Source organism: Ischnura elegans, chromosome 3 (assembly GCF_921293095.1).
Source record: "Ischnura elegans chromosome 3, ioIscEleg1.1, whole genome shotgun sequence".
Lineage (NCBI taxonomy): Eukaryota > Metazoa > Arthropoda > Insecta > Odonata > Coenagrionidae > Ischnura > Ischnura elegans.
In genome coordinates, this window is record NC_060248.1 from 96,531 (window position 1) to 120,634 (window position 24,104).

Sequence of the window (24,104 nt, forward strand, 5' to 3'; positions counted from 1 at the left end):
AATACATCGTACCACTCATGATGGCAGCAACGCATGATTATTGTAGGAATCATTTTTGTTTTGTGTTTTTTCATTTTATTTTTAAATTATGAGAGAATGGCTGAACGAGCAAGATTTTTTGTAGTGTATTATCTCTCGCTTTAATCAACTTAAATCTCGCATAATTTATTTAAATGATGATATAAAAATTTATGTGTGATCCACAGAAATTTATTGTTTTAACCAACCTAATTTTTAGCAACTTTTGTCATTTTTTTAAAGGATTTTCACCTTAAAAATGGGAGTAGAAGTCTTTAAGTTGTCAGTCAATAATAAACTTCTGTGGACCATACGGACATTTTCCAGTCATTATAAGTTACCTTATAAGCTCTGGTTTTTTCCTATTACTGCTCTCTTTACGGCATTGGATCAAAGAGTGTTATTTTTTATTGATTTGGTATTACAAGAATCATCAGTACAGAGAAATATTACCCAGGATTCCGGCACACATACACTGAGGGCTGGGCCTCTCAGGTCGGCCGTCGGTTTTGCGTTGTGTGGCAGTGACATGGGGAATGCGGTAATATTGAGGATTTGCGGCGTTTATATACCCTTATGGCTGGTGCCAGTCATTCCTCAAGACAGCAGGTTGACCGTCTCCGATGCAACAGTTTGTCCCTCGTAGCAGTTTATCCTAGGCAGATCTATCAGGCGGCAATTCAGCCAAGAGTGACTTATGTCCCAACAACATCATCATGGTGGTGATTTAATAAAAAATTCTGTGGAAAAACAAATTTTAAGGTATTCATTAAAAAATGTCTTGCCAGGTACAAGATGGTTCCTTTGGGGTACATCAGAGTAATTTTTAATAGGAGAATACTCAGTCAGGTTTACATGGAGATCATATTCACTTAATTAACCACACTTTGCCATTGCTCCAGTTATAATTAAGGTTAGCAATTCTCAAGTAATGCAACGCCTTCACTTACCAGCAACGAAACAATTTACGTTAACTTATCCACTGTAAATGTATGCTATAAGATGTCGTTTGCCTCCTTCAAATTTAAAAGCACTGGTTTTTCTAATGGCTGCTCTTATGATGGCGTGGGATTATTAAGTGTTATTTTTTATTGATTTATTATGACATGAATCATCAGTACAGAGAAATATTACCCAGGATTCCAGGACACATACAATGGTCTGAGGGGATCCTTGGGGGATAGTCGGTCTTCTTCTCGATGTTTGACAATGAATTCAAAGTTTCCCACTTGTATTGGTCCTCTCCTTCCCTATCAATGTGAGGGTGGCCTGCTAGTACTATTAACGATAATGATAATTGCTTTTTTTCAAGCCAATTAATGAAACAAATAGTGTGTGTTTTCAGCAAGTCATTCCATGAATGTATGCGAAGCTAAGTAACACATGAACAATATAAATGTTTCCTGTAATTCAACACCGTGGCTCCTTTTTATATGATGTAATATCTTGTTTTGCATAATTTATAAATACATAGGAGGCTAAATTTAGGTTTTTACATTTCTTTTGTCCAAAATGGCAGGAATATTTCATATTATTTGCAATTTTAACTGTGCATTGACTATCATTTTATGGAAAAACAACTACAAAAGGTGCCATCATGTAGAATGTTATCACTGTTGAAGTTATAAGTTAATAAAATTTATTGCATTCAACTTTTATCCCTGCACTCATATGAATAAACAAGTTTTTTTCTTTTCCATTCTAAATTTCCACAGAGAAGAATGATGCCTCGGTAGCTTAACTGGCTAAAGCACTCAACCGGTAATCGGGGGATCTGAGTTCGAATCCCGGTCAAGGCGAATGATTTTTTCTCTGTGGATCTTTCGCAAGTTTTTTTCTTCCCACTAACAGCTGTGGGGTAAAATTCAAAGTTTTCAAAATAAAAATTGAAGTTTTCAAAAACAATTTAAATGTAAAAAATCATTCATCGCCGAAATAATGACAATGTGGTAGAGCTCAAATGCAAAAATCATCAAAGGGACAAAATAGTAAAAAAATTACAAGATTAGCGTAATTTGGGGTAACTATCAGTTATTCACACAGCACAATCACGGAAATGTTAAAACTCTTATGTAATGATCCTCTCATAAACTTTTTCCCGTTCATGAATGCTTTAGATAAGGGTTTGCCACTTTTTAGAATAGTATTTGAATATACTTTCTGATACATGTATATATATACCTACTTTAACGAATTGATATACAAACTAGATCTAAACATATATGTTAGCCTATAGGCTCTATTTTACGTGCTTTTTTATTATGTTGCAATCGAGTGTTATATGATCCGTAAAGGGCCACAGCCCTCCCCTTGGGTATCCAATGTATGTATACAATAGATAGAATGGTCATTTTCTTTGAACCCCCACTAATGCTGAGAGGTAATAGATTCTGGATCCACCGCTTGTTGTTATAAGTATACATGGAGAACCAATTTTACGTGTTTGGTTTCAGTATAAGAAGCAGTGAAAAGTTTCAAAAAAAATAAATGAAGTCCTTCGGGACTTATAGCCTTATATTACCTTGCGTTCTCACTCTTTGGCGAAAATCCACCAGGCTGGGAACAGGGGCGCAGCTAGGAATTAAGGCTGGGGGGGAGGTTTAGGTGCAAATAATACTGGGGTGTGTAGGGGTATGGAATACCCACCAGGATAAGCGGTAGGTGCGAGATTATTAAATATCAGAATATTAAGATAAATGGTTCAAAATTATGATTTTTATGGCTTTCTGAGGGATAATTTATTAATCCTTACACTATTCCATAAGTAATATCAATCCAACCAAGTAAACTGGATTACACTTAAAACTTCTCTGAGCTATGGGGGGGGGGTTTATTACCCAAAACACCCCTCGCTGCACCACTGCCTGGGAATAATTCCACCCCTTGACCCTTTCTCTATCAGACCGTTGTGTTTTTGAGATTTAAAAAAATAATTTTGTGTGTGACTGTTTATTCTCTGTCTTCTATGCATCTGTACCAGACGTCGTAACCTATGTCGTAGCCTTTTCGCAACGAACGTCGGGTTAAGCCGATGGACATTTTCACATGCAGAAGACCAATGGCATCGGGTATAGTTGTGTCGCGGATGTTTTCGATGTAAACGATCGAAGGTTGTGTCTGGCTGTCGAGAGGGAACGGAAGTGACCGCTGAGGTAGCAAAGTCTCTTTTTCTAAGATCGTGGAATTGACCTATGAGGTAGCAATAGGGTGGTTTCCTATTATATTTTTATTGCCTAATCCGAAAGATTATTACTCCTGGAGTGCGTATTTTACGCTTTTAGATTTTTTAATGATGATATCTATTTATCGCAATTAAATGAAAAGTGTAAATTTTCAAGCATGCGAAAATGCAACGGCTAAGTATGAATGCTGGGAAATCTCCGTGTGACGTTGTTCTGGTTCCTGCTGCCGCAAGTGAGGTGACCTTGGGGCGAGGCTTTTGAGCGCTGGTAATACGCAGGATGCTAGCAGGTAGCAGAGTACCCTGATAGCAGGTAGCAGAGTACCTTGCTAGCAGGTAGCGCTTGGCTTAAATAATATGATTATAAATACCTTATCAAACAAAGAAAACTTTCCGACCTTAGCCAGTTTTGATAGGTGATAGTTAAGAGATTTTTCCCTGAGCTCTGTGCCTCATGCATACATTGGCAATATCAGACGATGTAAAACTCCTATCTACTCGTATAGAAAATAGGTCCCTGTGACATCACGTGGAGTGGCATCGCATGGGTGCCAATCTGGCCTTTTCAAATGAGGATAAAATTGACCATTGCCATTCGTCTAAACTGGGATTTCTAAAACCAAATAATTTGTTTATTATGAATACCCTAATGGTGGGTAACGAATGGCGATCAATGCCTTTATTTCGTTTTCTTTGATGAAGGAAACTACCCTATTGTCTGATGCATTCAGGCCCAGCATGGGACACTCAGCTTAGCGAGTCCTTTATTAAGGGTCACTCCTCGACAATTAATCCCAACCCTCCAACTCATTTATGATCATCGTCTCTGCAGGAATCCGTTTCGCAGTGGTTAAATCGTCGATAGTTTTTTCCATGATAAATTTTAATGAATTCTACAATTTCTAATGCTTGGAAATGAATTCTTTGGCTTTTTTTCTGTGTGTAAGCAATTTTTAAACACAATTTTAGAATTAAAAATAACGGACTTCTTCGGAAAAGGGGTTCCGTAGGGGAATATGTTGAGCGATCCTCCTTCGTCAAAGTACGTGAGTGTACTGTATTTAGATAATAACCATTAATAAGTAATAATGCCAATAGCGAACCTCAGCCAATGCAGAAAGTACAAAAAGGTGATTCTGCCAGCACCAAAATTAATTCGAGATTCGCCGTCAAAGATCGAGCTATCGTTCTGCATCGAAGGCCTTTTTAAGGCAGAGTGGAGGGGGGATTTAACGACGTAAGGGGGGGGGTTACTTCGATGTCCTTATCAGCTCCCATTGGTCCAAATGTCCCGGGAAGCACCCGTGTTGACAGGAAAACTCTGGACCACTTCTCGTCGTGCAAGCAGGGGTTGGGGGAGAACAGCGTACCGCCGGGTTTCCTTCCTCTCCTCTATCTCTTCTGGGTCGGGGACATGGGAAAGTGGTGTGATATATAGCGTTCCACATTCAGGACAGTACGGGCCTTATGGAGAACAGTGTTGCCAAGCTTCCGCTCCGCCGGCAGGTATCCTGACAGCGTATGCAACCACCCATAAAAGTGCGCTAAAATGGTGTAATTTAAAAAGGAGTTTGGGATCGCACGAAAGACGGCGCAAATTAATAAATGCCTTAGCGTAAACTAAAATACCTTTGCTGCCATTTAGAAGGAAAAGTCTTTCGTTATTTTATGTATGTACTTATGAATAATATATAATGTAAAAAATAACAATAAAGTGAAGGTTAATAAAATTTATCGCCACTTCTGAATGCGACAAAATTTCTACTCCTTACATATTATGGAATGTTTTTTGGCTCTGGATAGTATTAGACGAAAGGCGATGTTGTATAAGACAACGATGGTTATATCAGACGGACAATTGGCTTTTCTATGTTATCATGAAAATTTACCGTAAGCGAAACGTCTATTTCCACTGACGTAACTGTAAGACGAGTGCCGTAAGAAAGATGACCTCATTGATACCTTGCTTATACACGTGCCTTAACTTTGCGGAGAGCGTCAATAAAAACCCAAGGAAATCGAATAGACCGTCAGGAATAAGTAGTAGCCGATTCTTGTTACTACTCTTCTCCTTTACTCCAAAGATCAACCATGGAACGTCCAACTTGAAAAACCATCCATAATCTATTTAAAATTTTCTCTCATATGAGTGTGGATCCAAACATAATCGACTCATGCAATGAGATAAAACGCAATAACCTCGATGAAAACGAAACGATAATAATTGTTTGCGTAATTATGTCAGTAAAATAATTCGCTATCACCAGTATTACTTTCACCCAGCACGTTTAGGACGAGGTAAGTAAAGAACATTACTGACAACATTGAATACAAGTATTTTAACGCATTGCCCACACACGCACCTATTGGGGCTATTGCTCATGTTTTTTAAAGCTTAGTTCTCTTCTTCAGTTTATTGACTATCGCTTGGGCAGCGTTATGATGCAATTCGTGACGCAGATAAATTATGAATTTTGAAAATTGAATATATGAAAATTTGCGGAGCGGCCGGTCAACGGGAGCAGTGGCGCAGTGGTTGAATTCGCCTTGAGTACCCCCCTCCGCCGCTTGGAAAGACCCCTCCCCTCAAATCCTGTCTCGTCTCGCAATAGGCAAGTCTCTTCTGCTCGTGGGCTGGTCGGGTACACATGTCTAGTGAGACATGGCAAATTTTGAGCAATTATTCGGCTGGTATTTAGCTGGTAATGTTTCCTTTGGCATCATGAATTACTATCATTGTTTTCTGTAATACTTGTGATTTTGAATACTCTACTTTTGAATAGATATCGAACGGTAATAACTCGTAAATTATTTTTGGCTACCTTTTTCTTGTGAGCTGTTTTTCTTGTTTGTGGAGTTTTTCCCTGATCTAGCATGTGACCGACGGTTGGAGTATTTCCCTTGTCTGGACTTACGTGAAAAATCAACTAGATTTACGACGTAACGTTACACATTGGTAGCAGAGTTGTGGTTCGATTTCCTGTCCTCTCGTCGAGGTCTCCGAGTGCTGGACAATGGTGACAATTCTCCACTATTTCTCCACTTTTTGCAGTTTCTGGTTGTTTCTCCTCTTAAAATCTGCTGAAGACCATGTATCTCATGTTAATGCTGTCCTCAACAAACTACGCAGTGCCGGTTTGACGGTGTGCGAGGACAAGGTTAAGCTTGGTGTGGAATCACTCACTTTTCTGGGCCATCTCATCACAAATGGAACCTTGCAAGTTGATCCTGAGAGAGTGAGACCAATTGATCAATTCCCAGTTCCCAGAAATGTGAAGGAAGTAGCCAGATTCATTGGACTTTGTGGGTTTTACTGCAAGTTTATTCCAAGGTATTCTGAAATTTCTATGCCACTGAATCGCTTGAAACGTAAAAATGTTCCTTTTCAATGGACAGCCGTTGAAAATGAGGCTTTCTGCCAGTTGAAGAAAGCTCTCACCAATCCACCAGTATTATCTTTCCCTCGATTTGACGAGGAATTTCATTTATTTGTCGATGCCAGTAATTTGGCGGTTGGTGCCGTTCTGAATCACAAAGTAAATGGTGATTTTGCCCCTGTGGCTTTCGCTAGTAAGGCACTCTTGGAACATGAACGTAAATTTTCTTCTTATGAATTGGAGTGTCACGCAATTCATTTTGGAATTCAAAAATTCAGTGTTTACTTACAAGTAAAACCATTTCACTTGTACACTGATAATGGTGCCTTGACATGGCTTTTCTCTCATCCTAAGCAGTTGGGCAAATTAGGCAGGATGGTTCTTAAATTATCCTCTTATAAATTCACTGTGCATCATGTTCGAGGATCATCTAATTCTGTCGCAGATTGTCTTTCTCGCATTCAGCCATCCTCATCTACAAATAGTCAATCAGATGTGGAATCTAACACTCATAAGGAGTCAGCTGTTCCTTATTCTTGTGTGTTACATAAATTGCCTTTGTCATTTGTCGACATTCGAAAACACCAAGAAACTGATCTCGTTCTAAAGGATATTTTCAATCAGATTAATAATAATTCCTTGAACGACAAAAACTATTTTCTGAAGGGACAGCTATTATGTTATGGGAATTCTAAAATTAAGCGAGGAAGAGCTGTTTTGCCTACAGTCTTGAGGCCTATGATTTTTCAATATTTTCACTGCTCTAGTCTGTCTGATCACTTGGGCATGGCTAAACTTATGATAAGATTAGCAGACACTTTTGGTGGAAGGACATGAAAAGAGAGGTTTATGACATGGTCAGAAAATGCCATCTGTGTCAAACTTGTAAACCCAGAAATGCTCCACCTCCTGGCATGCTATCATCGAAAAATCCTTCTGAAGTTTGGGAAAGACTTTATATTGACTTTGTGGGACCTTTACCTCTGACTAAAGGTGGACACCAATATGTACTTTCTCTTATTGATGGTTTTTCTAAATTTTGTTTTCTTGAGCCAGTTCGTAAGGCTACGGCTGGTTCGGTTGTTTCAATACTCACTCAAAGAGTGTTCCCAAAATTCGGTTTTCCAAAATATTTGGTTTCTGATAATGCACAAGTTTTTAAATCTCATGCTGTAAAGGAGATGTGTTTGCAACTGGGGGTTAAGCAAATTTTTGTTTCTCCATACTATCCCTGTTCTAATCAGGTAGAGAGATTGCATAGAAATCTAAAATCTGCACTTGCTATTTTGTGCAATAATGCTCACCATATGTGGGACACTATGCTGGCTGACTTAAATTTTGCCCTGAACACTGCCTCACATGAGAGCAGTGGATATTCTCCTGCCAAAATAATTTTCGGCAGAGAACTTAAGCATCCTTTAATTAATCAGTGGGACATTCCAAAATCTTTATTCGAGAATGATCTCAGCGATAATGACAGACAAACCTGCCTGAATCATGTTATTGCTAATTTAAAAAAGGCCAGAAATAGGCATAAAGAATCCTATGATAAATCTCACTCCCAAATCACTTTCTGTGTGGGAGATCTTGTTCTCTGCAAAAACCATCCTGTCAGTTCTAAAGGTGAACAGAAAATGGCAAAACTGGAACCTCTGTGGAACGGACCTTTTGTCCTTAAAAAGTATCTCTCTCCTGTAACAGTTATTCTGGAAGTTTCTCCTGGGAAAGAGAAAATCTGTCATGTTTCTCATTTAAAGGCATATCATGGTGGCATTGCTAATTCCAGTAATTAAAGGAGAGAAATATCATTGAATTTTTTTTATTTAATTTTTTTTTCTTCTATGAATGCTAATGTTTGCCTTCTCAAATACTATTTGATGCTTGATTCGGCGTTGTATTTCTATTGATTCCTAATAATATTGTTTTGAATAATGAATAATAAGTCTATTTCTATGCTTGTAATTGAAATTTTGTTCTGAAATATTGTATTGTACATGCTTATTCTCACTGCTTTAATCACTCATGTTATTTAGTGTTGGTCTACAGTGGTTGTGAGATGGGGTAAGGTGGAGGATTTATGGGTGCTTGGAGGGAGAGGACGGGAGAATAACTTGGGGGGAAATCCCCGAGATGGCTCGTTTCCAGTTAAGCTGTGGAGGTGGCCCCAGTTATTAAGATTCAATTGTGTTTTGTGTCACCTTTCCTCCACCAAGACTTTATGGACATTCTCACAATTAGTGATCCTTGACAGTGATAAGTGTCGTGATTTTGCTGTGTTCGATATTCTATCGATGGCTGAGTGATTGAATTGATCAGTTGATCTTAAGACTGCCTACTGAGTTTTAGTGTGGCTTTTGGCGTTGAGTTGCGACCTTCATCGCCCGACAAATATGAACTTTCATACTGTCGCAAACAGCACGTAGCTCTTCAAGCTATTTCTATTGTTAATTGAAGAGTGAAATTTAGTGATTTTTTTGTTGATGCAATATGCAGTTCTCATTTTGTTAGCATCGCCTATGATTCTTTTTTGACTTGTTTAATTAATACTGAGAGATATATATACACATCTTGATTACTTTTAGTCAGTACTTGATCAATATCTTACATGAATACCATTTGCCTTGTAAATTGTTAATAATTATTGGAAAATCGAGGAAATTAGTGCAATCTATTGTTATTTATGTAAATCTTGTTGAAGTTTGGAGGATTCTTTATTGATAATTAATTATGGACTGATAATATTTGCAAACATGGAGGGTTTAAAGGGAGAATTAATAATGCCAATGTATATCATTTGAGTGAGACACATATTATGCTGAATATTTCTGCTGCTATTTTGATAACTAATAATTATTTAGTGAATAACCGTATATTTGAATAAACTTGTACTTAACGATTATTTAAAACGGGGCATATATTTTGTTGGTCGACCCTAACTTTCTCTTGGGTTGCAATATGAATATGGGTAGAAGTTAAAAACCCATTTTTGTCAATCGTTGTTTTTTGATTAGGTGGTTGAACCCAACTGTTTGGTCAACCCAGGGTTCTCATGAACCCAACTGTTTTGCCAACCCAAGGTTGCCCATTTTTTAAGTGGTTGGTTATGGTATTGCTTTACTTGGTTTTAAAAATCACAAAATATCTCTGATGAGAGAAGGAACAATTTGTGTTTGGTAAAGATTTCCTGGTGTTATTCCACTAAAATCTTCCCAGTTCCTTCTATTACTGTTGGTAATTACTTGTAATTTTTTTCTCTGGTACACCGAACAAGCATCAAATTATAAGAAATTGATTGTTAACTTTGTCTTGATATATAAAAGTAAATAATTTTACTCTATATCAATCAGCAATATTTCTTGTCTCACTCTTGTAATTATGCCATGTTACTCACTTAAGAATTCTGTTGAATTCTAACCTCAGTCTTAAAATTTTCGTTTACAGAGTGATGAAATGTATATTCTTGTCAAAACTATTGTTTGAGTGATATTTCATCTAAACTGTTGTTTAAATCAATGAACATTTTTATATTCAGTTCAATTCTAACAACTGAATCATGTTTTTTGTGTGACATTTATGGGGGTTAAACAGTGGGGGTTCATCCAGTGAAAAACCAGTGGAACTGTGATGTCTTGAAAATGTTAATTAATTAATGATTTCTTGGTGGAGGTGTCTTGGTCCACAAGTTCAAGCAAATTTTGTGGTCATTTTCCCACAGAGGATGTGGCATTTTTTAGTGTTCCCCCCCCCCCCAGAAGTTTGAGGGGAGGATTCTGGGTGGTATGCTGTTGACTCGAACCCAGGGGATGATGTTTTGCGGAGCGGCCGGTCAACGGGAGCAGTGGCGCAGTGGTTGAATTCGCCTTGAGTACCCCCCTCCGCCGCTTGGAAAGACCCCTCCCCTCAAATCCTGTCTCGTCTCGCAATAGGCAAGTCTCTTCTGCTCGTGGGCTGGTCGGGTACACATGTCTAGTGAGACATGGCAAATTTTGAGCAATTATTCGGCTGGTATTTAGCTGGTAATGTTTCCTTTGGCATCATGAATTACTATCATTGTTTTCTGTAATACTTGTGATTTTGAATACTCTACTTTTGAATAGATATCGAACGGTAATAACTCGTAAATTATTTTTGGCTACCTTTTTCTTGTGAGCTGTTTTTCTTGTTTGTGGAGTTTTTCCCTGATCCAGCATGTGACCGACGGTTGGAGTATTTCCCTTGTCTGGACTTACGTGAAAAATCAACTAGATTTACGACGTAACGTTACACCCTCCATGTAGCGGGATGAGCTCGGCTGTGGCCCTGGCTCCTCGGTTGAAGACGATGTCGACTGAGATGTTGAAGACGAATAATCAACTCCTCTATATCATCCTGCAAATTGTCTGCATGCCACATGTCTTCTTCCACTTTCTTGACGTGTTCAACATAGTGTTTCCAGTTCTCCTGAGTAATAGTATCAAAGCTTTCTGCTCTCAGTTTTCCACTTCAGTCTTCTTGAACGTTGAATTATTCATGCCGACGTAATGTTTCACTTGAGCCCAAACCATCTCAATTGGATTTAATTCGCAATGATATATATGGTCGTAATCTCAGAACTGTACAGCCGTGCTCCTTGGCTAATTCATCAATCTTCAAATTTTCAAAATTTTCTCGTACTTGGTTTACTGTAAATAAAAGATCTCTTTTTGAAGCTGTCATCATCAAAGCTAATTTCTTTACCAGCCAACCATTCCTTAATATGCAGTGAAGTTTTCTCGGGTTTCACACCGGGTCAGGTCCTCCATTTCTCCTTCCAACGTTTCGCTGGACAACTCGCCCATCGTCTTCAGGGATTAAGGAATCCTAATTCCTTAATATTATCTTTCCTCCAGCTTGTAGTCCGCAAGGATTCCAATTTCCTTGAGTGATAAGAGGCATTATCTACCACTATAATTGATCCTTCGGGTAGGTTTGCAAGAAGTGAGTGCTCAAACCATCTCACGTAACACTCGCCATCCACTTCGTCATGCTCATCCATCGAGTTCTTTTTGTACAGAAACACATGCTATGCTCCTTTTATGAACTCTTTTTCCGCCCCTGCATGTGTAATTGCAAATCGTCCTCCTCGGGAAGTGGGGGCCTTAAGCCCTGTACTTGGTCCAGCAAGGAAAGCTTGACGCGGATTTTCTATTTGTTTGTCTCGCCAAGTCATGTTCACTGTTTGTCCAACATTAAACCAAGTTTCGTTTGTGAATACAATCGTCCTGTGTTGGCGACGATATTTTTTAGCTGCCTTAAATAATTGTGCCGCCAACGAATAATTTCATCCCTTTCAATAAGAATGCTTCTTTTCCCCCTGCGTTCGTACAGGAAGCCTATGTTCAAAAGAAGACGTTATAGTGTAGTCCTTTTGTAATCTGGGAGTTCACTATCCATACTTATCGATATAAAGATGAATTTTAAAGTCGGAGGAATACTTTTCGCGAAGGATTCATGTACCTTCCTTCTAATTCCCGATCTCACAAAATCGTCGAAAATCTCTGCTCTCGAATTTTTGTAAGGCTGTCTAATTTCTTTAGTTTTTGAAGGAGTTACCAATGGACAACGGGAGCTTTCCTTTCTCACTCTGTAAATAGTGGACTCCGAGCACCCAGTAACCTTCGAAGTTTCTCGGCAGGCCTCACTAAAGCTGAGAGATTCCCTGAAGTACGAAAAGACTTTGAGCACCAACTGTCTTTCGCGGCTTCTGAGCTTCTCAACATTTTTCTTCTCTTCTTTGTATCGGACATGGTGATTGGGCATGTTACAGCAGAGATAAGTGTAAAGCACGCTTCACAATTCTCAAATTCAGCAGACCACACAACACAAGTTCAGTCCAAAAAATGCAACGACAAACTGAAATGCTTTCGTAAATTCTTCCCCCGGCCCCTTCGGCTAGGGTCGCTTCTAGTGCAGATGTTTTATGGTACCCTATGAAAGGAACTCAGAAAAAGCCCAAGCCCCCTTTTGTAAAAGGCGTGCACTGGATGGGGTAGTTTTTCGTACAGATTATGAGATATTCTCTTTCTTGATTCCTGCGGCGGGACCGGAACACCCAAGGCGAAATTTGCGTCTTGTTTCCAGCCGTTAAAATTTGCTTGCTTTCGCGTATCAATATATTGAAATAAAAACACTGCTGTTACGATGTATGAGTATTCTCTGCTCAGACTATCAAAGGAATAGATATATATTTCATAGTATGAATTGACAAAAACCTCCGCCCGAGAATTTTCCCTCTGCGCGCAAGAAAAAGCAAGAAGCCCGGCGCAGCGGCGCCGTAATATTTTTTCTTAAGATCAAAACCTTGTAGCTCCCTTCAGAATTGAGGTAAGCTAATGATTATTGGACTAAAAACAACTTTATAGTTTTCTCCAATTTTATACGCAGCATATAGGGACATACAATGCAAGAAACGTAAGTTAGTAAGCGACTACTTTTTAACTTCCAAAAATCAAAATTTTCGTGTCCTAGAGGGTGTTACGTCGGCATTACATCATTTAACTCAATCACGATAAAATTGGTGTACACCTTCAAAGAGAAAGTATTATGAAGAATTTTATGAAGCAGATTCAAATCAATACAGACCACGGCCAGGCAACAATTGCGAGAAGAAGATAAAGTAGAAGAATACACGTGTCTAACGGAAATTTAAGGAAATGCTTTCTATAGCTTTTGTTATAATATTCATCGAAAAACTATTGCCACCAATGAATTCAGCATCTCTTTCTACATTAGAATGAAATTGTTAATCAGTGCATAGCGCAACATTAATTTTCGTGTTGTTATTGACAACACCGCCCTCCCGGCCTTACGGAGATTATGAAGATGGGAAACGATTCTACATAAGAGCCCATACTGTCAACTAAATGTGGAACGCTCTATATCATGGGGATTGAATTGTAATTTGTAAGTGAATTCGAATTTGTCTGTTTTGTGATTTGAATGGAACCTAAACGCTGATCGTAGCAGTCGATTTTTCTTTTTGAGATAATAAAATTACCATCGATTTTGAAGAAGGCGATTGAGGGATTAGTTTTGAAAACTCTTCTATCATCACATTTACAAACTAAGCCGCAAGCAGCCTGGAAAAGGCGTGTGGCAGGGGGTGTAAGGACACCAGATGTTTACACGTAATAAAAACAAATACTCAAACAAGAGTACGATTAGAATTTATTAAAGTCCTACATTGTTCTAAGGGGGGAAAACGAATTCCCATATCTATGCGTTCGGCTGAAAATATCTCTTAATAGGGTGGTTTCCTTACATTTTTATACTGCCTAAATCGAAAGATTATTGCTCATTGAGTACGCATTTCAAGCTTTCACATTTTTTAATTACGATAAATATTTTTCGCGAATAAATGAAAAGTGAAAATTTTCAAGCGCGCGAAAACGCGACGGCTAAGTATGAATTCCGGGAAAAGCCCGTCTGACGTCATTTTGGATCCCGCTTTCGCCGTGTGAGGTGACCTTGGGGTGAGGATATTGTGCGCCGCTGCGATGCTGGCTACTAGCATGTAGTGCTTGGCTTAAATAAGGATTATTAATACCTTATCAAACGAAGAAAACTTTCTGACCTTAGCCAGTTTTAATAGGTGATTATTAAGACACGTTTCCCTGAGCTCTGTGCCTCACGAATGCATTGGCAATCTCAGACGATGTAAAACTCCTATCTACTCGTATAGAAACTAGGTCCCTGTGACGTCATGTGGAGTGGCATCGCATGGGCGCCAATCTGGCTTTTTTCAAATGAGGATAAAATTGACCATCGCCATTCGTCTAAACCGCGGCATTTCTAAAACCAAATAATTTGTATATTATGAATACACTAATGTTGGGTAAGGAATCGCAAGCAATGCCTTTCGTTTTCTTTGATGAAGGAAACTACCTTATTATGTCGGACTTGGAAATATATATGATGGTAGTCTCCGTGTCTCTCCTAAATACGAGGCATTAAGTAGGGCCTGTTTGTTCACAAGAAAAAATGTACTCACATGTATGAAACACGTATTATCGCCGCTTTTCGTTGGCTACAAACACTTACATCTCTTCTCTACGTAATTATGCCGTTCTCTTCTAAGCATCACGTTGCACCCAGGGGCGGCGGATTCGCCAACCCCCCCCCCCCCCCGCGAAATTTTATCATTTTAAATGCCCGAAAAATGGATTTTGACGCTATTCTGAATCTTATAAACGAGATTTAATTTTTTTAATACGATTTTGAGCATTTATTTAAATACTGAGTACACTTGTGGTGTCATTTCGACATAATCGCATCGGCGGTTGAGGAATAGGTTGTGTCCGTGGACAAGTTTATTATTATATGATAGGTTGCCGCCAATTACTTCGATTGAATTACGCCTTTGTCCTGAAAATCATCTCCCGTTTTAAAATGAATCCCTCCTAGCCAATTCTTCAATTCAGCGTAAAGACGAAAGTCACGCGGCAATAGATCGGAATTTTACTGCGGGTGATCGAAAATTTCCCTTTGAAATTGCTCAAGGAGTAGTTGGGCTGCATCAGCGCTGAAATGACGGACATTGTCATGGATCCGAACACTTCCAGAAGTCAACACGTCTCCTCTTTTGTTTTGAATGGGAATGGACGTAATTTTTTTAACATGAGCAGCTGCATTAACGTTGAAATTCTCTTTTATCGGCATAAAGGTGAAGACATGTCAATGCTGAAGCCATTCGTCGAGTTTTACTGTCTGTTTCTCCGCAGTGTACCCTTGGCGGGAGAATCAATTGATGTAGTGCAGTTAATTAGATTGCTATAGTAACCTTAAAATAACAACTTACGGTCAGAAATGACTTGAGCGTGTGGAGTGGAGGACATGCAGTTGCCCTATTCGCGCAGTGCCCGCACGTCGCTTGTATTCTGTTTTTGATGGGCTATCGCAGGTTGAAAAAAGAAACGGCCCTCGATTCTGATCAAAGCGTTCCTTTGCTACGATATGTCAAGGAAAGGTAAACCTAGAAGGTATGAAGGGATATTTGCGAAGCGTTTACAGGAATCAAAAGAAGTTATTTTTATTCACGGCGATGCTTAATAGAATTACGGAAGCAATTTATCAGAAGCTAAATATGGAGAATGTTTCTCTATGGAAGCGAATCTTGCACGTTGACACCCACATAGCAACGAACCTCTCAGAGACGTCTCACTATGATCTCGAATGTCTCGAATATCGCAAATGTCTCAGAGATGTAATCGTGAGCCGTTCAGGAAATAAAAAAAAACTTATTTAAACGCCATCAATGCCTTCCAAATTATTTTTCGGTGCAATTGCGCAGTTTTGATTATTAAAATCACGACATTTAATATGGGTTTCTTATTTTCAAAAGGTCATTCATCAAAACTTCGTCGCTAAAAATGATCGAGATAAGTAGGTCACAACTGTATAATTTGCATTTAATTAATTTTTGCTTACATTTTTAAGCATACCAGAGTACAAACTCTTACGAGACATCTCAGAGACTTATCTGAGACGTCTCTTGAGACATCTCATAGACCATTTTTTTGGACATAGTGACGTCTCAGAGATGTCTCTGAAGCTCTCAGTATGTCTCTGAGACGTAACATGCGATATTCGAGACGTCTCAGAGACGTATCCGAGACGTATTTCTGCTGTGTGGGCAGCAGCAGAGAAGTCGAGTTACTATCGCCCTAATACGAAATAAAATTATAACTTTTGGCCAAAATACTAATTTTTACCATATTTCATGCCAATCCACTCTTCTACGGAGCACAGTGGGCGGAAATTTAAAAAAAAACATTCACAAAACCCTAACTTTTCACAACTTTTTTGGAAAGCAAAAATTGAACAGTGTGATAATATAATGTCTAAGGATTAAAGAACTATAGTCATTTAAATATTTATTTCATCCATAAAGCCACCAGAAAGCCTTTAAAAATGAGAAAAAAAATAATAAAAAGTTTCAAATTGGAATTTTCGCGAATAGCAAGTCTTTACTTTCGCTCGTGAGTCAATAAGCTTTTTTTTATAGATTTGTAAGCATCATTTCTGAAAAATTGACATTTTCTAAGAATTATCTGTAAAAATATATTGATTCTATAATAATTTTTTCATGAAAAAAATAATTAAAAATTGAAAGTTTTACTATTTTTTTACTATTTTTTCATAAAGTGAAAAAATATTTTTTTATGAGAGCGACGAGACTCGATCGAAAAATGCATATAATTCATTGCATGAAGTACGAATATGTGAAGTGTATTGCGTTTAAATTTTCTTCAAACATGAATATTGAGGTACACCTAATTAATTCCTGTATTGGCGCCTTGTAAATTGTTCTTGATTATGTTTACGCACTGTTTGAAGGCATTTGTCTACCTGAGATTGAAGTACTTTTAATTTTAAAGGTATTACTTGTCTATCCTCAATTGCAATGGATATTTTTCAAAATATTTATTTAGGCTGCAATCCATCAATTTCGAAATTTCATGCTAACAACGTATATATTCAATTTACTTTGAAAGTGGTATTTGCACGATTCATTCTCTGCAAACACAGAAAGTATTAAATACGTATTAAACCCGTATTTTGAAATCCATAAAATCCGAATTATATCTAGAATTAATCTCTTTGAAAGGGGTTGCTATGTCCACTATTTCCCGCGAAATTATCAACAGCAGCTTCTGTTGACCGTTCCAAAATCACTGATTTGCTTACAGTGGCAGTACTGTTTTCCGTTCCGTTTTGCAGCAGCAGTAGCACTACTGCCAGTGAATTACGGAACGCGCCCATACATAAACAAACACGATGTATATTTTCGTGATGCGGGTCCTATGACAACGAGCTGTGATATTGAAAGTGATGCGAAAGCCGATGACGACGGGAGTGACCGTGTGATTCAGAAAAATTTTCACTAGAGCGATCGCTTTTCGCGACGGGAAAAGTGATCGCGATAGTGATCACTTTCGCGACGAAAAAAAATGATCGTTTGATTCATGGTTTATAAAAGAATATCTTTACCCATCATTTTCCCCTATTCCGGCGTCCGTTTAAAATTCATATAGTGGATAGGTAACAATAATAAGATATACAAGTTTTCTTGGATATTGCACAATTCAGAAAGATCATTCAAGTGCTTACAAAAATAACAAAGATGAAAAAAGTAATTTTGCTAAACATTTAATATAATACTGCCATAGGAGCGATTCTAAAATGAATATTTCAAAATTTTACATCGATCGTAATTTTTTAAATTTTGAATTTGACTCTAGAAAGCAGTTGGAAACTTTAAAAATTATTGAAAGTCAGGGCAGTACTCTTATAAATGAATATCTCTACCCATCCTTTTCCCCTGTTCTGGCGTCCGTTATAAAATTCATCTGGTAACTTGGTAACAATCCTAAGATAAACAAATCATAATTTGCGCCTAAAGATAATCGTAATTCATTGAAACCCGGGTCGCGCTCTGTAAAAAAAGAAGTGTTATTAATAGTAATTGTGTGATATGAGAACCAATAATACTTTTTATGGCAATTTTGAAAGTGAAGATTCGCTGTGGCGTAGCAAAGAGTTAACTTTTACTGAGGCTTCCGCAGTGATTAAATTGATGAAGGTTTTTTACGGTTAGTAAAATTAATCATTAAAACAGTTTTTTGTCCTCCAAAAATGAGCCTACTCGGCAGAATCACGGAAAATCTTCCTCAAAAAGTGTACGAATGGAGGCCACTGATATTCGCAGGTGAAAATTTATTATTTCGGGATTTCTTTCGCAGAGTTTTTCTTACAATTCCTATTGTTTATTTTAGTATAGCCTGAATGACACTATCATTTTTTTCCATCCTATTCGAGGGACAGGCTGAAATGATCGCTCCGATGATCGCATCAATGATAGTGGAAAAATGACCGTTTCACTTATATCACCATTTTCCGCCTATGCTCCATAGGGATGGCAATCCCATCCCTTATCCCTTCATTGGGCACGCCCCTTATTCCATCGCTGGCACGGTCCTTCAACCAATCAGAAGGCACGGCTACTCACCGCGACCGTAACACCTATTTGATTGGCTATAAATTGAATGACAGGGCTAAATTCAGAAACAGAGTGAATAAGCGATTTAACAAAACACTGCAGTCGATGTGAATGACCGAATGATGAGTCAGAAAGTGATAGGTCGATGAGCAATCACATTCAATGTCCCTTAAAAAACCTATCATAGGAGATATCAGTCAATACCGCTATATACTACCACGGAATTAGCCGCCGCAAAAAGGCGTGTGGCAGGGGGTGTTAAGACACGAGCCGATCAGATAATAGTGGGTTGGAAGCGAAGGGGTACAAGTGATTTCTTCCTCAACAGAGTTAGGTAAAGTTAATTCTTAGATTAATACACAAAATCCTGGTTGCCAAGGGAAACGAGCGAGTCTCTGTTCTGTGCTGACATCGAGTGGAAAATCAAATGCACTACTAAACATCCTATTGATCTCGTTTGTTTTCTATACCTTATTTCTGTTCCTAACACTCTGTAGAAAAGAGAAATCACTTGTACCCCTTGGCTACCAACCCGTTCATATAAAAATAGAAGCACTCCATCGAAATTACGACTAGGATTATTGATGACATTTGATTATAGCATCGTAATTTCACTATACGCTTTGTTTATAGTTTTCTTTTAGTTCGGTTTGGTCAATTGAAACGCAATTGCGCAATGTTTTTATTTATCATTTGATAGCACTTATTGTCAACACACGAATCACCCGTTGCTATGCCTATTGCTAAGAGGAAAAAATGAATTCCCATATATATATCCGTTCAGCTAAATATCATTCTTAAATTATCGTTTCTTTCGGACCTGGAAATATCATACGGTTCTCTATGTCGCTCTAAAATAGATTATTATGTAGACGTAGATGTAGAACGGAGGGTGATGACAATAATTATGAATAATATTTTCTTAAACCCAGTGAGTTTCATGCCGTGAACGCATGATTTCGCATTAGTTCTTATAATGAGGAGATCGTCTAAAATCCAAAATCGATTCATAGATATAAGCGTTAATAATATTTCCCTTTTGATTCGAGAAAACGTGCAAGTATAAGTACCCGAAATTGTTTGAAATTTGTTTTCCTAGAGGTTGCTGTATCTAAAAGAGTATCAATGCTGAAATGAATTTGCATAAACTTTTCGTATACAACTCGTGATTGAAAACGAAACCGTTTAGAACGGATGGATCTCGTGATGCATGCTTCTTATTGTGTTCCTCTCTATTTGTGTGTTCAAAATGAAATAGAATTGTATTTAATTAACAAAATGTGTGCCCACCATTCAAACAGTGATTTAACTCGGTTGGTTGGTTCGTTTGTATATATGATAGAGATCCTTCCAGGCTAAGCAAGGGGTGTATGAGTTTTACGTATTAGGGCAGGGAAACCACTCTCTTGGCTTCACCGAAATTGGTGAAGTGGTAGCGTAATTTGTTAGTATGCGTGACTTTTATTGGACCGTGTGGTGTGCATGTTGCATGCTGCTTGCTGGTGATTGATCACCCCCTGCCAAACACCCTAGAGGTGGCCCGCATGGTATTATGCAGATGTAGATTTAGATATCAGTACTCAATTGTTCAGGCAATCTAAGCCTTTAATTATACAAAAAGGCAATGCACATGCACATGCAAGCAACCAACGGCGCCGACTCCATGGGGCCTGAGCGGGCTCGAGCCCCCTCAAAGTTTCGTTTGGGGGGGCGGAGCCCCCTTAATAATTCAAGATAATAATTAAGTTATATTATGCTTTGTGAAATCACAAAAATATATTGGTATTTTTTTTTTCCCATGTTTGAAGATAGTTACCTTTTAAAATACATTCAACAATATGTGAAAACAAATAATTATAAGGTAGAAAGCAGGTTAACTGAAAACAAGTGGTGTGAATTATGATAGTGTTACGGTGCTGATACACACTTTGAATTTAACCTCTTTCCGGGGCAAGACCCCCGATATGGGCCCCCCCAATATTTTTTATAAGTCGGCGCCCTTGCAAGCAACAATAGGGTAGTTTCCTTCATCAAAGAAAACGAAAGGCATTGATTGCTATTCGTTACCCACCATTAGGGTTTTCATAATATAAAAAAATTATTTGGTATTGGGTATCCAATTTTAGACGAATGTAAATGGTCAATTTTATCCTCATTTTAAAAGGCCAGATTGGCGCCCATGCGATGCCACTCCAAGTGACGTCAAAGGTATCTAGATTCAATACGAGTCGTCAGGTGTTTTACATCATCTGAGATTACCAATGCATGCATGAGGCACAGAGCTCAGGGAAACGTCTCTTAAAAATCACCTATTCAAATACCTATGGTCGGAGAGTTTGATAAGATATAAACAATTCTTATTTAAGCCAAGCTCTACCTGCTAGCATCCTGCATCGTATCAGCGCTCATAGCATCACCCCAAGGTCAACTCACACGGCGACAGCGGGAACCAGAATGACGTCACACGGGGTTTTCCCAGCATTCAAACTTATCCGTCGCGTTTTCGCGCGGGTGAAAATTTTCACTTTTCATTTAATCGCGAAAAATAGATATCGTCATTTAAAAATCTAAATGCGTGAAATACGTACTCCAGGAGTAATAATCTTTCAATTCAGGCAATAAAAAAATAATAGGTAACCCCCCTATTCCCACATCTATCCTCTACAGCAGAATCTACAAAAAAAAATCTACTGTTACTGAAGGATGCACGGTGATTGAATTGATGAAGGTTTTTATGGTTAGTGAATCAGTCGATTGATAAAAATCAGTCTCCCATGGGGTGCACTACCACATTCAGCCCTTTTAAAAACCTATTTGGCGATGCGATCAAAGGGAAAGATTTCTCTGAATTCCAAATACGAAGACGTCGTGAATAACCTCTGTTGTTCAGCTCGGTGTGTCGTCGCAGAAAATTCTTATAGTGTTTTTTTTTCTCTTCGTGAAGACGGCAGTACGCCTGCGATTTCTAATTCGTGTTTGTTTATGGGAAAATTATAGGTATGCGCATCTAAATACGCGCTAAAATCTGCAGGAGTGGCTCTTATGGGAATGAGGAACACTATTAATTTCGTTATTCACTATTATTTCCAAGTATTAAGGGTTGATATTTCGAAAATTTATTGAGCGAGAGATAAATGTTAACCCTAGATTAGACTACAATCACTGAGGAGCGTAGAATAGCATTACCCATGCCCAAAGAATAACTGTAGATCCCGTACGGAGTCATCGTGAATGTTGGCTAATATCATTCACTCTCGCTGTGAACATGGCGAACTACTGCCGTTCGGCTGGCCGCATTTTCTTCAATGTTTGCTTAAAATGCAGTGATCTGTGTCACGTACTAACCGTAGGAAGGAATCGTGTCTATAAGGCATTGGGATGACTCAATTCAGAGTTGAGGGTGGAGAAAAAATATCGCATCGACTATGCGAAGCGACTCTGAATATCGTTCAGTTGCTGGGTAACCGTGTGACGAGAGTGTCTAATTTTATTCCCGAGTGTGCCTTTTCTGTCTAGTGAAGAAATTATTCCCGTGTTCTGACAACATGAAGGAAGTGTTTTACACTCATCTAAGATGTTAATCTTTCGTGGTGCAAAGTGAATAAGTGTATTGGTGAATGTGGATTAATAAAATAATCCGAATTTGGAAATCACTGGTTGAGCGCATGGTGCGTATAGTGTCAAGTGTGTTCGATGGTGTTCTTGTGGAAGCAACTTGTGGTGATTGTGTTGCATTGTGTAGCTTGTTGTGTTCACAACTAAGTTACGATTTTCGGATCTTACGATTTGGCTTCTTTCTGGTGGAAAGCGTCTAACGGCTCCAATTGCAAGGAAAAATCAAGTAAGGATAATTTTCATATTTTGAAACTAATTATATTATATTTATTTATTCTTTTGCTTGTGGGAATAAAATTTTATTGGGTATATTAATCACACTGAGTGTAGGTATTTAGAATTATTTATCGCCATGGTGTAGCATATTTATACTATAAAACCCACTGCCCACCTCTGATTGACTGATTCATAATAATGTTTGGTGTGAACGAACCGGAATACGAAAAAAAATCATGGTTCCACCCCTTCTGAAATTTGTAGAATCACTATATTCTCTATCTAATTTTAATCAAGTGAAAGTTAGGTATCACCTACACAAATCCTTAGACCAATAGAAATCATCTTCCCACATCGCCTCCGTGGCGAAATCGGCTGGCGCGTTCGGCTGTTAACCCAAAGGTTGGTGGCTCGAGCTAAGCCGGGGGCGCTATTTCTTAACGATATCATTAAGAGTGGCCGGAAAAGGCGAGAGGCCTTTTTCGGGGGGAGAGTATTTGGGGGACCCAAACCACCCAACAGCGAGAGAAAGCGATTGCAGATGAACGAACGATTTAAAAAAAATGACGTATTTTTCCTGAAAAGGAGACTTTACGTAAGTAATGTCAAGAAAGAAAATGAAACCATTTTTATTTGTTAGTAGACACTTAGGTACGAATGATGTCGAAGGGTTTTGTCCGTATACGCCCGGGTTTGAAGGAAAAATGCATTTGAAAGTTGAAAAGTACGGTCATATTGGATTTTGGCAGCAACCCCGAGTTAAGTTATAAGGCTACATAAGATGTGTACTAACGCTATTTCTAAGTAATTCCTAACGCTGCCTTTATAGTCTCGTCTTATCTATCGTGGAAAAACCGACATTCTGAATCAATGTGTCCTACACAGTCTATTTCTCATATTTTATTTTCATAATCTTATCTACCGTAGTATGTTGGCGTTCGTAATATCCAACTAACTCACTCTATAAAAACTCTCAGTACTTCTTTACAAGGATGCAAAAATTGTTGGACCAATAATTATAAATTGTTTTAGATAAAATTTGGGGGGGTTATGAACCCTGTTTCCCCCCCTTACATCCGTGGTTAGTCGTATCTGTTTTCGCAGGATTTGGTCGTCAGTGAGGGTAAGCCGAAGTACAGCCAAGGGGTTGGGGGAGTTGGCACCCCTGTGTAGATTGCAATTTCACTTAAATTCAAATAAAAATTCCATTTTTTTACTCACGTGTTTACAGTTATTTCCCGAGAATTTCTGCTCCGATGCCATATTCGTACCAAATGCCGACACCATCCTTGCTTATTTCTCATATATTTGGCAGCAGCCCAGACGAACACCGGGATCAATGCCCAGGAAAACGATTGGTACAGCGTCACTGCAAAATCACACCAAAGAATAAATACAGCATTAGAAAGGATTTTTGAAGTATATGCATGAAACATATATTGCAAGAATCCGATAGTTTGAATAAATATTATATCATTATCGTTATTTACATCACTTATAGGGAATTCACTGATAAGATGATTAAACAAATAAATGGTGCGTGTAGGTATATGTCAAAAGTGACTACATTTTTTACGTTGATTGTCATTCAATTTATGGGAGGTTATCCCATAAACAAAATTCACCGTGTAAAACAATGTCGATAACCCATCCTATGCAACCCGATAAGTGTATGGAATTT

The 24,104-nt window shown here is 38.4% G+C and overlaps 1 long non-coding RNA gene across 1 annotated transcript; it reads right to left on the reverse strand.

The window, feature by feature from the left end:
• Positions 1 to 403: 403 nt before the first annotated feature.
• On the reverse strand, positions 404 to 23,745 carry LOC124154928. Its single transcript, XR_006864045.1, has 2 exons — positions 23,645 to 23,745; positions 404 to 758 (listed from the first exon to the last, which is right to left on the reverse strand). It is a non-coding gene; the product is annotated as an uncharacterized LOC124154928 (long non-coding RNA).
• Positions 23,746 to 24,104: the final 359 nt, after the last annotated feature.